Source organism: Schistocerca cancellata, chromosome 7 (assembly GCF_023864275.1).
Source record: "Schistocerca cancellata isolate TAMUIC-IGC-003103 chromosome 7, iqSchCanc2.1, whole genome shotgun sequence".
In the NCBI taxonomy this organism is placed as follows: domain Eukaryota; kingdom Metazoa; phylum Arthropoda; class Insecta; order Orthoptera; family Acrididae; genus Schistocerca; species Schistocerca cancellata.
Window position 1 is genome coordinate 18554115 of NC_064632.1, and position 15909 is coordinate 18570023.

Here is a 15909-nt window from a genome sequence, read left to right on the forward strand (position 1 = left end):
ATGTAGGTTGCAGTAAGTACTGGGAGATCAAGAAGCTTGCACAGGATAGAGTAGCATGGAGAGCTGCATCAAACCAGTCTCTGGACTGAAGACCACAAAAACAACAACACCAATTAAAAATTTATGACTACCCGTCGCAGGCAGTTTTAATCGCTGCCATCCCGCAGTCTGTAGAGAAATGACATAACAATAAACAGAAAACGAAAGCATAACCCCTGAGACTAAACTACGTAAAACTCGGGTATTTCCAGAGCAGAAAAATGAAGCCATCAACTGGGCAGGTCGCGGAGGTGCACACAGAAGTGGGGAAAGAGGCAGCTGCAGAGTGAGACGTATCCAGAGAGAGCGGTGGCAGGTTCTGCCGCTGGAGCTGGAGAAAGCGGCGCCGGACGCACGTCGCACCCCAGTCGATCCGCGGCCCGCAGGTGCCGAGGCCGGCGTTCTGTCCGCGCAACATTAATGAAACTGTCGTGCGCAGTTAAGTTTATTACGTTGCTTGTATAAGCAATATTTTAATTGGATGGCATTCCTTAATTATTGCTTTTAATCGGTTTTTTACGTTACGCAGACTCGATGCCGGCGCTGCCGCATATCTGCGCCGATGAAGTAAAGGCGCGCTTCGCTTTTTTCTCTTTCCGCTAATGGCTATTAATACGGCGAGTTGTGACATGCTGAGCGAAAGCCTTGTCATGAGCGCGCCGGACGTGAGTACATCATTTGTTTTTGCGGCGACGGCGGTAATGGTTAGCAGAGACGTCGGTGCACTGTTTTTCATGACGCGATGGACGGGCGCGTGACGTCGGAATTACCACACTCACGCGGGGGTATTACGTAGTGGCTCGGAACCTCTGCTCTTGTGGAAATGAGACTGCTGCTATCAATTACTGTCACTCTGACACACGTTATCCGGACGGAGTAGATTCGCTTTAAGCTCTCTGCCAGCCTAATAAGACGCTTCCTTGGTACTTTTTTTTTCATTTATTTACTTATCGTTTGTCAAAAACCTGGTTTGTCAAAAACATGGTTTGTCGGAACCTTAATAAAGGGTAAACCAACCTGACTTCGTGATGTTAAGGATTGTAAATGCAAAAGCAAAAGAAATATTTAGTCTAGAAGTCGTATATTTTACATGTTAGAGACCAATACATTGCTCTAGTAACCCGTGATTAATAACATTAAAGAAATGAAAAACTGTCGAAGTTACAAAATGTAGTAACCAATGTGGGCATGCTACCTTATTTCATTAAGTTCTGTGTTTCATTAGTTCTGTGGCACTTCTAACAACCCTACCACAACAAAGGTCAAAAATTAACTACGATTGTAGTGTTGCTCACGCTGCTAAATATTGCATTTTCGGGCAACAACAAAGTTATATTATGTCGCAGGTGTCATTAGAGCACAGTTAATAAAGCCATTTCTTGAAATAATGGATAAACTAGGCACTCATCTTTTCGTGTTTCCCACGCTGGTCTCGTTGTGAACTCACGGCTCAATCGTCGAAAATCTAGGTAGTGATGATTCCAAGCTCGGATGCAAAGAGGCCTAGATGTTATTCTGCGATATTCAAAAGTTTTATAGATGTGTTTCATAAATCATTACTGAAGATTAAACTTTTGCAAGTTAGGACAATGGTGATGTAAAAAAGTAATCAGCACTCCGAATTTAAGTTACACTTCTTTTTTTTATTACTTTTGTTGCAATATCACGTAACTCGTTCCAAAACATCACTTCACAATATAAAACATACTTGAAAATATCTTCCTCACTGTTAAAGTTCAGATTTCGTAAACTGACTACAATTTGCGTCTTTTTAACATGACGATCAAAGCTTGACTCTCTAATAACCGCTTACGCGCCCAAAAATCAGAGTTACAAGTACGTCAAAGATCATAGTGACAAAAGAAAGAATACACATGAGAATAATATCATTGCAATATATACATATCTATGTATCGAAGTACCTCTACATTAATGAAATCAAATCTGAATGTTGTCACAGAAATATGTTAACTATTTTACAGAAACACAGTAGAATATTGCTGGTATCGAGAGGTTGAGGTGAGGTGCAGTAATGGTTACGTAATTCAATTACCATTACACACTGTATACTTAATTTCGTCATAATGTGCTCAATTCTGTGCTCATTTTCTTTTGTGTTGTTGAACTTAACTCGTTTTTCATTCTTTTTCAGCATCGGCGTCAGTATCACTAACTTATGCACAAATATTTCACGTAAATAACGTAGCATCAGGTGAATCGATGGACCGGCAACTTTATGGAACAGCCGCAGACAAAAACAACTCTGAGTGCAAGCACTTTGATGCTTTCCACAGCTGTAGTTGTCTTCATAAGCGGCGCAAATATCATTTTTTCCGTTATTTGACGCCTGTTTTCCCTCGGAGATTAATTTCATTGTGCTACAGTAGTTAGTGGATTATTCGGTTAAAGTTCACCTCGAACCCTATTTCCTGCATTCCTATTATGAAATTAATTAACTTCACTTCCAGTTCATTCGAAAGGGCAAACGGTTGACCGATTTTTCCAATGGTCACATCGTCTTTGTCACCATCACTGTAGTTTACGTAATCTTTTAAAGCACTCCGTGATATGGAGAAATGTTTAGCAGCTGTGTATGTCCACTACTTTTCTTCTAAAGTACTCCACGAAGGTGTTCTCTAGCTCATAAAATCCATTGTTGGCTTCTCCTTCTTCACACCTTTGCTTAGAGAGGGAGCCGTTGTTTCTGAAATGGACACGAAACTTAAAATTTGCAACCGTTTTAGTAAGCGAATGATTCAGTAATAAAGAACTTAAATCCAAGTATGATGACTAAGATTATAGGTATGTTCAATTGGTAATTCAATTCTACATAAATGTCTGACTAATGACTTGAAGAACTTGCCTTAATTAACTTTTATTGCAGGATCAGCGCAGCAAACGACGCGTTTCACTCCAGGCAACAACCTGTTCCGCACATCGCCTTCATTCCCGCCCAGAATGTCTTTACAGTCTGAAGACATTTCTGCCATCCGTTAAAGAGGGCTGAGTCTGTGTGTAGAAGGGCTACATTACTTAAAGAGAATGGATGTCTGATACCACGAAATAAAGTATGTCACAGAGTTAGGTAGGTTTACACTATAGAGAGAAACGCTACATTCACGACTTCAGCAAATCAGTTTCAGATCTCACGTGTAGCTTTTAATTCTTTGTTATTTGCAGAACTCCCATGAAATACACCAACATATGCATTTGTATAGTACGGTGGCCCTTGTTTTCTTCTTTGTTTTTTCTTCTTTTAAAACTTGTAAAAGTCCAGCTCTCATCTTCTATCTTGACCCAATGAACAACTAAATATAATGTATGGAAAATTTTTGGTCAGTTAAACAACTATGAAGTTCTGGAATATTCAGCTGGAAGGTCATAGCTTCAGATATTTTTCGTTGTTTTACTTTCAACCACTTGTAGACACTAAAAATGGAAATTAATGCAAGTTTTTATTGATTTACTGAACGTGTGAACTATGTGAACTTTAATTCCGATTATGATAATAGTTTTGGGTGGTGCAAGTCTTCTCAGTTGGGCGCCACTTCGGCGACCGACTCCGTATCTGAGTGGCCGGCGTCGCTGTTTGCCATACGGAGGACGCCGGTTCGATTCCCCATTGTCTCGGTGGGAGGACTGGATCGGGTTCCTCTCAACGCCGAGAGGCTACCTGAGGAGCGAGTCGACCGACCAGTAGCGGCTCCAGGCCCCTCCATACTGCATCCAGTGGCATCACTGGCAGAGGATGACACGGCGGTCGGTTGCTACCGATGGGACAGAGTTACCACTTCGGCGAGAGCACCAATAATCGTTCCGTTGAAACAGTACCTACAGGGTGGTCCATTGATAGTGACCGGGCCAAATATCTCACGAAATAAGCGTCACACGAAAAACCTACAAAGAACGAAACTCGTCTAGCTTGAAGGGGGAAACCAGATGGCGCTATGGTTGGCCCGCTACATGGCGCTGCCATAGGTCAAACGGATATCAACTGCGCTTTTTTTTAAATAGGAACCCTCATTTTTTATTACATATTCGTGTAGTACTTAAAGAAATATGAATGTTTCAGTTGGACCACTTTTTTCGCTTTGTGATAGATGGCGCTGCAATAGTCACAAACGTGTAAGTACATCGTATCACGTAACATTCCGCCAGTGCGAACGGTATTTCCTTCGTGATACATTACCCGTGTTAAAAAGGACCGTTTACCAAATGCGGAAAAGGTCTATATTGTATTGATGTATGACTATTGTGATCAAAATGCCCAACGGGCGTGTGCTATGTATGCTGCTCGGTGTCCTGGACGACATCATCCAAGTGTCCGGACCGTTCGTCGGATAGTTACGTTATTTAAGGAAACGGGAAGTGTTCAGCCTCATGTGAAATGTTAACCACGACCTGCAACAAATGATGATGGCCAAGTAGGTGTTTTAGCTGCTGTCGCGGCTAATCCACACATCAGTAACAGACAAACTGCGCGAGAATCGGGAATCTCAAAAATGTCGGTGTTGAGAATGCTACATCAACATCGATTGCAACCGTACCATATTTCTATGCACCAGGAATTGCATGGCGACGACTTGAACGTCGTGTACAGTTCTGCCACTGGGCACAAGAGAAATTACAGGACGATGACATAATTTTTGCACGCGTTCTATTTAGCGACGAAGTGTCATTCACCAACAGCGGTAACGTAAACCGGCATAACATGCACTATTGGGCAACGGAAAATCCACGATGGCTGCGACAAGTGGAACATCAGCGACCTTGGCGGGTTAATGTATGGTGCGGCATTATGGGAGGAAGGATAATTGGCCCCCATTTTATCGATGCCAATCTAAGTGATGCAATGTATGCTGATTTTCTATGTAATGTTCTACTGATGTTACTACAAGATGTTTCACTGCATGACAGAATGGCGATGTACTTCCAACATGATGCATGTTCGGCACATAGCTCCCGTGCGGTTGAAGCGGTATTGAATAGCATATTTCATGACAGGTGGATTGGTCGTCGAAGCACCGTACCATAGCCCGCACGTTGACCGGATCTGACGTCCCCGGATTTGATTCTGTGGGGAACGATGAAGGATATTTGCTATCGTGATCCACCGACAGCGCCTGACAACATGCGTCAGCGCATTGTCAATGCATGTGCGGACATTACGGAAGGCGAACTACTCGCTGTTGAGAGGAACGTCGTTACACGTATTGCCAAATGCTTTGAGGTTCACGGACGTCACTTTGAGCATTTATTGCATTAATGTGGCATTTACAGGTAATCACGATGTAACAGCATGCCTTCTCAGAAATGGTAAGTTCACAAAGGTACATGTATCACATTCGAACAATCGAAATAAAATGTTCAAACGTACCTACGTTCTGTATTTTAATTTAAAAAACCTACGTGTACCAACTGTTCGTCTAAAGTTGTGAGCCATATGTTTGTGACTATTACAGTGCCATCTATCACAAAGCGAAAAAAGTGGTCCAACTAAAACATTCATATTTCTTTACGAACTACACGAATATGTAATAAAAATGGGGATCCCTATTTGAAAAAAACGCAGTTGATATCCGTTTGACCTATGGGAGCGCCATCTAGCGGGCCAACCATAGCGTCATCTGGTTTCCCCCTTCAAGCTAGACAAGTTTCGTTCTTTGTAGTTTTTTCGTTTGACGCATATTTCGTGAGATATTTGGCCCGGTCACGATCAATGGACCACCCTGTATACTTGAGGTAGATGCCAAACCACGTATCGTTCCTGGCGAATCTTAACATATTTGAGAGGTGAAGGACATATTATAGGCGGACTGAAAAATTTCCCTGTTTCAACTGAAATGCGATACTATAGTAAGCGACTAGCTATTGTTAAATTGATATGTAGAAACAGCGGATGTTTTCCAGTCGAATTATGATTCACGATTTTTCGTAAAAGTTATGAGACAAACTTACACCATCATTTTTAGACTTATACTACTATTACTTGAAGAATTGATTTAACAACGCCTGTATTTTTATTACGTCGTTTTACTTATTTTGCAGCCAAAGATGAAGCAGTTTTTTCATGGACTATTTTTTTAAATTACTTTTTCCACAAATTTATGCTCCAGCTGTGAAGTTGTTTCGAGACATTTACGTTGACGGTAGCCTCTGCCGGTAGTTCATTGCACAAGTCAAGGAGGCATTTTTACGTCTGCCGTGTTCTCTACGTTTCCAGTCAGATCACTGGAGCCAAAGTGCCCTCCAAGTTTGAAACCGTTTCTTCTACAATGTAAGAGTCACCATAATTGGTACAAAGACAGGTACAGCACTTCAATGATTTCCTGTTCACGGGTCAGCTGAAACTGACCTGCTATCATTTAGGCTGCTCCGAAGACACAAGCAGCTGTGGTACGTAATATCCGGAACTGATACTCGGTATACTTGTTTCTTGACGATGTCCGAGCAGCGTTAAAAGCAAACATGACACGGGTTGCGTTGCAAACAGACGAAGGCGAAGAAGAGAGTAGCCCTTCATTAGAGTGGCTACCAGTGGTTTGTGGTTGCTGCTACACCCTTATTATCTGAGAACTGATGGGCGTTAAGGCACACTGAGTTTTGATTGGGAGACGGGATCCAGGAGGAGTGGCGTCCAGGAGGAGGGAAGATGTGTGGTCTTCAGACCGAAATTCATCACTTGGTCTGCCTCTACAATTTTTAGTCTAATCCCCCCCCTCCTCTTTCCGTTACACACACACACACACACACACACACACACACACACCAACACCCTTCCGTCCATTACTAGACTGACAATTCCTCGCTGCCTCAGGGTGTGTCTTATCACCGGATCCCCTCTTTTATCGAAGCTGAACCATCAATTTTTTTTTAAAATTTGGCCAGGAAGGAAAACGAGGAAGGGGTCGACCAATGGGGATTTGCCACAGTTAATTCGCTGTTACAACAAACAAATTTATTTAGCACAGACTGAATTACATTAAAACCAATTAAGAGTTTAATTAAACAACATTTAATCTGAATACTGGACTGTAATCACTGACGGCAGAAAATGTCAATTACAGCTCCCACGCAATCACTGTTTGCCACGCCATAAGGTAAAAGCCTAATGGTCAACTTCGAGGCGAATTTAAACAGCCATAAAAATTACCAAAACTTCATGAGCGTAAGACATCGATAAAGAATTTAATAAAATAGAACCGGCAACATGGTAGGTCACTGCTAAAAAATTCTTATACTAAAATGCTAAGCGTCCAAAGAATGAAAACAAATGATTTAAAACTTCAAAAAACAGACATAAATGTGAGAATTAGCGAACTATCAATTTAATAAGTCACGGCTGCAAAATCCTAACGCGAATTCTTTACGGACGAATGGAAAAACTGGTAGAAGCTGACCTCGGGGAAGATCAGTTTGGATTCCGTAGAAATGTTGGAACACGTGAGGCAATACTGACCCTACGACTTATCTTAGAAAATAGATTAAGGAAAGGCAAACCTACGTTTCTAGCATTTGTAGTCTTAGAGAAAGCTTTTGACTATGCTGACTGGAATACTTTCTTTCAAATTCTGAAGGTGGCAGGGGTAAAATACAGGGAGCGAAACGCTATTTACAGCTTGTACAGGAACCAGATGGCAGTTATAAGAGTCGAGGGGCATGAAAGGGAAGCAGTGGTTGGGAAGACAGTGAGACAGGGTTGTAGCACATCCCTGATGTTATTCCACTTGTATATTGAGCAAGTAGTAGAGGAAACAAAAGAAAAAGTTGGAGTAGGAATTAAAATCCATGGAGAAGAAATAAAAACTTTGAGGTTCACCTATGACGTTGTAATTCTATCAGAGACAGCAAAGGACCTGGAAGAGCAGTTGAATGGAATGGACGGTGTCTTGAAAGGAGGATATAAGACGAACATCAACAAAAGCAAAACGAAATGTAGTTGAATTAAGTCGGGTGATGCTGAGGGAATTAGATTAGGAAATGAGACAGTTAAAGTAGTAGATGAGTTTTACTATTTGGGGAGCAAAATAACTGGTGATGGTCGAAGCAGAGAGGATATAAAATGTTCAATGGCAATGGCAAGGAAAGCATTTCTGAAGAAGAGAAAATTGTTAACATCGAGTATAGATTTAAGTCTCAGGAAGTCGTTTCTGAAAGTATTTGTGTGGAGTGTAGCCATGTATGGAAGTGAAACATGGACGATAACTAGTTTGGACAAGAAGAGAATAGAAGCTTTCGAAATGTGGTGCTACAGAAGAATGCTGAAGATTAGATGGGTAGATCACATAACTAATGAGGTGGTATTGAATAGAATTGGGGAGAAGAGATGTTTGTGGCACAACTTAACTAGAAGAAGGGATCGGTTGGTAGAACATGTTCTGAGGCATCAAGGGATCACCAATTTAGTCCTGGAGGGCAGCGTGGAGGGTAAAAATCGTAGAGGGAGACCAAGAGATGAATACACTAAACAGATTCAGAAGGATTAGGCTGCAGTAGGTACTGGGAGATGAAGAAGCTTGCACAGGATAGAGTAACATGGAGAGCTGCATCAAACCAGTCTCAGGACTGAAGACCACAACAACAACAAAACAGACATTGTAGCAAGGCTTACAGGGTTCCACAATAGTATTCAAATAATAAAAAATTACATTAAATAAGAATGACCGTTGGGATCTCAACCACTAGCGAAGTGTTTTAATAACTTAAAAAAACAATACAATTATAAAAACGGAGCCTCTTTTAACTAACAAATAGAATGAATCAAAATTTCTCTAAAATTTCGACTTATCTTTAAACAGCAGCATTAAAGGCCACGGCTGCTCTTGGAAGAAAGAGCACTGAAGAAGACGCAAGTGCGAGCTTTCGCTGCCCAAGGCTTGTGCACAGAATCGCACAAACAGGCGGCTGTGCTTGTCATCTCGACTGCTAGTGATACGAGGCCGTTGGGATCCAGCACGGCGTTCCGTACTACCCTCCTGAACCCACCGATTCCATATTCTGCTAACAGTCATTGGATCTCGACCAACGCGAGCAGCAATGTCGCGATACTATAAACCGCAATCGCGATAGGCTACAATCCGAGCTTGATCGAAGTCGGAAACGTGATGGTACGCATTTCTCCTCCTTAGACGAGGCATCACAACAACGTTTCACCAGGCAACGCCGGTCAACTGCTGTTTGTGTATGAGAAATCGGTTGGAAACTTTCCTCATGTGAGCACGTTGTAGGTGTCGCCACGGGCGCCAACCTTGTGTGAATGCTCTGATTAGCTAATCATTTGTATATCACAGCATCTTCTTCCTGTCGGTTAAATTTCGCGTCTGTAGCACGTTATCTTCGTGGTGTAGCAATTTTAATGGGCAGTAGTGTACAAAGGTCTAATTAAAATATTTAACAGACCTTTCTAACACATAAATTCTTGTTCACGCAATTCAGCCTGAAAATTACATGGAAGCGCTGACTTTCGTACAAATAACAGAACAGGAGCGTCCAGGAACTCCGGTAAACACGCTTCTGACAGCTCGGCGGATTTTGAATAATCCACCTCTGAGGTCCCCCTCCATTGAAAGCCAAAGACAGGCCAACGTGACCCCTACGTATCCTTCCCAGTTTACGCCAACACAGAGACAGTTGGATGGCGGCAAAAGGCCTCCTTTCCGCTTGGTTCCTCCACTGATACTCCCGTCATTGGGCTGACTGTCATACTGGACTTGCGCAACCATCAAGCCGGTCCTCCAGGCCACGCCAGAGGGAGCTGCGCAACATCTTATTAGAGCCAAAGATAAGAGCATACCGATATCGATACAGCACGACAATCCGCCACCGCCAACTTACTCAGTTGCGTATTGGTGAGACTATTTGATGTTGAAGTCTGCCTGCAGCAGCAGCTTATTAAATATCACACAATCTCGTACCCAAAAGAATTATTCTGAACTAGAATCAAGGTGCTCAATCCTACAATCTGAGGGCATGTTTATGTTGTAGCCTTGCTGGCTCCTCGCTGCTCGCCAGTAGGGTTGTTGCACATACGGTGCAGCCTCACTGCTTGTCGGGAGTAATTACGGTGTAACTAGCAGAGTCACTGCTGGAGTGATCTTGAAGCAGCCAGTGAATGGCTTAAGTGTCAAGACATATGGCGATGGTCGCAGTGAGAAACAGAAACCAGCTCGATGCCACTGCGTGACGAGTATCGTTAGCAGCGCTGGTGCAGGTTAAATGGGCCGGTAAGATGCAGTGGGTTTGATTCGTCACCGCCGGGCCACGTCGGCAAGCAGCGAGCATCAAAGTGGCAGCATAAACGCATTCTTATATTCTTTTATTGAGTGGAACAGGATTAGGTGGTGGGAGCACCATGCTTTTACTTCTTAGAAAATTACCTATAGCTAAGGGGACGCCTAGTGCATAAGCGCCAGTAGTAGGACTCGGGACATTCCGGTACAAGCTGCATTATTGCCAGAGTTTTCGTGGTGCCATCAATGACAACATGCATCATTGCCAAATTTCCCTCTTTATCCTCTCCCCACTTGTCTGATATCTTAGCCCAAATGTCCTATGCATAAAATGGAGGGAAATTCGGAAAATGGAGGGAAATTCAGAGTAACCCAGTCGTGCTACAGGTTTTCCCCGGCCCTCTGATGTCACATCTCAGAGTCCAATTGTCCTCAATGTAAACGGACTGTAAATTTAAAAAAATTAAAAAATAAAATCTGAACCACTGTACTGTTGGACTATTGGTGAGAAATCCAAAAATCGAAAATGCTTACTTGTGTTAAGCATAACACATTACGTATTCCCAATATACTGTCGGTGAAACAGAACAATACAATTACTGAAAGGTATATGTTTTAGTCTATAATCGCAATTTATTTATTTTGCTTACTGGCTACCTGTTTTGCTACACAGTACCATTGCGAATATTTTACACACCTTGTAAGTAGACTGCTTAGGTTTTTATGTTGGTAACGCCACGTAGCGCTCTGTATGAAAATCACAGACTGTGCTGTGTGCAGTCTGTCGCTGGTTGGACTCATTGTTGGAATATTCGTTTGTGTAGTGTTTGGCAGTTGGATTTGAACAGCGCATAGCGTTGCGCAGTTGGAGGTGAGTCGCCAGCAGTGGTGGATGTGGGGAGAGAGATGCCAGAGGTTTGAGAGGTCACTATATATATATATATATATATATATATATATATGACTTTTGAACATTATTAAGGCAAATACATTGTTTGTTCTCTACCAAAATCTTTCATTCGCTAAGTATGCCTTTCAGTAGTTAGTGCCTTCAGTAGTTTGAATCTTTTATTTAGTTGGCAGTCTTGGCGCACGCTGTATTGCAGTAGTTCGAGTAACGAAGATTTTTGTGAGGTAAGTGAGTCATGAAAGGTATAGGTTATTGTTAGTCAGGGCCATTCTTTTGTAGCGATTGTTGAAAGTCAGATTGCGTTGCGCTAAAAATATTGTGTGTCAGTTTAGTTTGCAAAAACAGACATAATGTCTTATGGGATAACAGCAATCAGTGATTTTATAATGTTACTTAAAATCCGTCTTGATTGCAATTTTTTTATTATTATTCATATGACCGGTTTCGGTTCATTCAGAACCATCTTCAGATCTGATATTTCAGTTACAGGAGTAACCCGTCCAAATCCAGCAACTTTCACATGCTACTGAAATATCAGATCTGAAGATGGTTCTGAATGAACCAAAACCGGTCATATGAATAATAAAAAAAAAATTGCAATCAAGACGGATTTTAAGTAACATGTCAGTTTAGTGTTGATCAGAATAGGTAAAGAGCGAAATGTCTGAGTACGTTCAGTTCTACTCAGCTGTTTTAAAATCAAATAACGTAAAGGGTTTTCCAGCATTGTCATTTTCCTAAGGGGGCGTTTCATAACCTGTTTGCGAAGTAAGTAACAGCTGCATGCCAGGGGATGTTAAATACAGTACAGATTCCAAGATTTGTGACCTGGGGATACTCACATGACCCTATGACGTCAGGTTCCAAGATAGCGACCCAATATGAAAGACCTGGAGTTACTGGCACTGCCTGCATGGTTGGCAGGTCACTTGTGCTAAGTTTAGCATGCAAGAGCTGAATGTGAAATAGCAGTAGATTCAAAAAATTCACTTACCCTTAATTTAAAATGTGGTGTCACCGCCAGACACCACACTTGCTAGGTGGTAGCCTTTAAATCGGCCGCGGTCCGTTAGTATACGTTGGACCCGCGTGTCGCTACTATCAGTGATTGCAGACCGAACGCCGCCACACGGCAGGTCTAGAGACACTTCCTAGCACTCGCCCCAGCTGTACAGCCGACTTTGCTAGCGAAGCTACACTGACAAATACGCTCTCATTTGCCGAGACGATAGTTAGCATAGCCTTCAGCTACGTCATTTGCTACGACCTAGCAAGGCGCCATTATCATTTGCTATTGATGCTGTAAAACATGTACCGTCAAGAGCGATGTTCGCCATTTATGGATTAAAGTTAAGTATTCCACAGCTACGTCCTTTTTTGCTAGTCTAATTTCCTTGTCCTGTTCCAGACCTCACGCCAGCCTGCGTGAGCTAAAACGCGTGCCTTTCGGCTTCCTCTCAAAAACGGGTTGGCTCTCTTGCCAATCCACAACATAAAACGCACACAGCTTGCTTTTTTGAGCAGTTGCCCGCATTCCAGTAGCCACCCTACTTGATCTGTTTAATCATTGCTGGTGAAACAGGAATGTGCAGCTTCATCTTTATTTAAACATCATTCATGCTGAGCCAACAGAAGAGCCGAGGCGCAGTGCCTGCATGGATCAGAGTCATGCCACGACCAGCTGGTGGCATTTCTGTGCACAGTGAACTCACTTTCAGGAATTTACATGCAGCATGTGGTAGACAAGTCTCTCGGGCTGTTCCCTTGCATGGAACTGTCAGGCTTGCCCTTACAGAGTATACCATCCACAAGACTTCAGAACAAGTCTTTGCTACGAATTTCGATGCATGCTGTGCTTTTGTGTGGAGCTTGTATGACGCATCATCAATATCACTGTTGGTCAATGGTGTAGAATTGTATGTGCACTTGAACTTATTTGTATGTCCTACTATGTTAACCCAAATTAAAAATGCGAATAATGGATGTTTGTCTGTCTCTCTAGACTGTGTTTCACTTCGCTAAAAACTTCAAATATTTTGAATAAAATATGCAGCTATGATTAATACGTATAAATGTCAACTAGAATGATTTACATGTTGAATGATATACATAAAGAGGGTGTCAAGTCATATCTCAACGAGGAACTGGAGACATAATGAAATCGACACAGCCAGGAAATCCGTCTGATCTGAGCATATCTGAGGCGCTACTACATGTCTGTAGTTTCTGGCGTTCATCAGAAGTTAATTAGAAATCCAGAGGAAACGCTTGCTGTGTATGTCTGACCATTAGCTCACTGCTCATCTTCCGCAGCACTTCTAGATAGACATGTAGTGCCAACAATTATAATCAATTGCTGACCTGTGACACCTACTGTACAGCAATGCAAGACATTCACCAATTAACATGGCTACTATACCACGTCTACAACTGTTTACAGCATTTTCTCGTTATCATTGACAAGATACAAACGGCAGTCTTAGAAAAGTGTCAATGTGACCTGATCCAGCGATTGTTTCAGTTTCGGTACAAATTTATCCAAATTGCTGGAAAACGTTTCACCACCACAAAGTCACTGAAATCACGAACAGCATATCCGTATCTCAGTCGTTCCAGTGTACTTGGCAAGACAATCCCACTGATCTGCTCTCGCGATCTTTATCTGTAAAGTACGAGTATCTATGTTCGTCTTCCTTACAACGACAACATTCATTGATTTCGGCACAACATTCGCCGAATTTAGCAAAAAATTGACAGATTTCGACTGCAGACATTCCCTGACCAAACCCCCGTCGGAGTTTCGAGTCCTCCCTCGGGCATGGGTTGTGTGTTGTTCTTAGCGTAAGTTAGTGTGTAAGTCTAGGGACCGATGACCTCAGCAGTTTGGTACCATAGGAACTCACCACAAAGTTCCAAAAATATGCTGACGACACCGCCTACATAGCCATCCAACACACCCTTCCTCTAGCGCCCCCTGGATCTCCTAGTCAAGTGGCGTAACATGTGGAAACTTCAGACAGCCCACAGAAAAGCCAAGCCAACATCTCTGGCTGCATCGCTCTGCATTTCCGTGGTCTAGATTTAAATCTCTCTATCTTCAGTCAACTCATCCATCTGACTAACACAGTAAAGTATTTAGGACTAACTCTCGACACAAACTATCATGAAACGCACATCTCCTTACCATTCAACACAAAACCCGACACCGACTAAAACCACTAACAGGCCACACCTAGGCTCTACATCTTTCTACCACTATCCTCACATATAAATCCTCATCTGTCCCATCCTAATCTACACTAACGTTGCCAGGATTTCTGCCTCGTCTAAAGTCTATAAGTCCCTTGAAGTCCTGAAAAGACATGAACTCAGTCTCACCTTCCACATCTGTCTACCTTCCCCAAGGAAAGACATTCACTCTGCCTCACATTCCGCATCTGCCTGCCTTCCTCAACATGCGTCCTTTACCATATCATCCACTTCCCAGTCCCTCTTCTCTTCTTGCAGCATCTTCAGATCTGATAAATTAATCACAAAACCCAATTTCCCACCCACTAATAGCCAATCCAGGTACCCTGCTGCACCACTACACCCATATTTCATCTTCCATGCACCTACAAGCCTCACCCATCCGCTCCCATCAGAAATTTAACCAACTCCCACTCCCCAACGATGATATCCGTCCCAATATGTACCCCTCTTTCCCACCCTAATCACAGCGCTTCACCTCACACCATTATCCCACTTTCTCCTTCCCTCTTCATCTACCTTACAGAGTTCTACTCGCTACCTACGATTCTCTAGGGCCCCATGGTCATACTCGTCATTACACCTTCATCATGATAATTTTTTTCATTTGTCAACTTGAAAGTATCTAACCAAAATTTTATCCTTTTTTTGTGAAAGTATCAGTGATAAGATGGGTCTAAATTAATTATTCAGAAAACCAGCATCTGACTGCGTCTGTGAACTCGTTTCTTGCACTCCTCCATTTTGCCAGAAATGCAACATGTATTTGACTCAGCAATCAAGTCTAAGAGAATAATGCCGTTTGTGCACTGGCGTTAAGATGGTACTGGAAAATTAACTTTTGGCCCTGATGTTTACTTGGTTCTTTCATTGGTGGGCAATTTTAGTTTACTACTCATTTTCATATTCAATACAAGCAAAGGATGTGGATTATGATTCAGGCTGTTAGATTTAAACACAATGTTGATCTCAATATTGTTAAACTTTTAAGTCATACACACAACCTACTATTTCAAAGATTTTCGTAGCACGAATCACTCTTACAAAAAATTTTACAAAACACTTACTGCGTCAAACCTTAGACATACGAATCCTAACTCTGAACATTATCTAACAAAAACCAATTTGAAATGATTATATATCTTCTCTCATTTACGTGCTAAAGTTTGGTCAGGGGCAGCGACCTACGTTAAAGCTGTCACCACATGTCTGCTTCCTCCAGGCACCTACCTGCGACTCCTCGGTTTTTTACTGTGCGCACCTGGCTCTCTTAACCATCAAAGATCCTCCTACTCAAAGATATTATATTCGTTCCACCTTGCGGTTGGCAACTACCGACCATTTTCTGGAGCCAACCTGATCAGACCTTAGCACATACCTTTCAAACTGGCATCGCTATTACACCATGGAATCATTCAGATTCGCCAGTGACTATACTTTAACTGCAATGTAAAATCGTCAAACGAATTTTTAAAACCATCA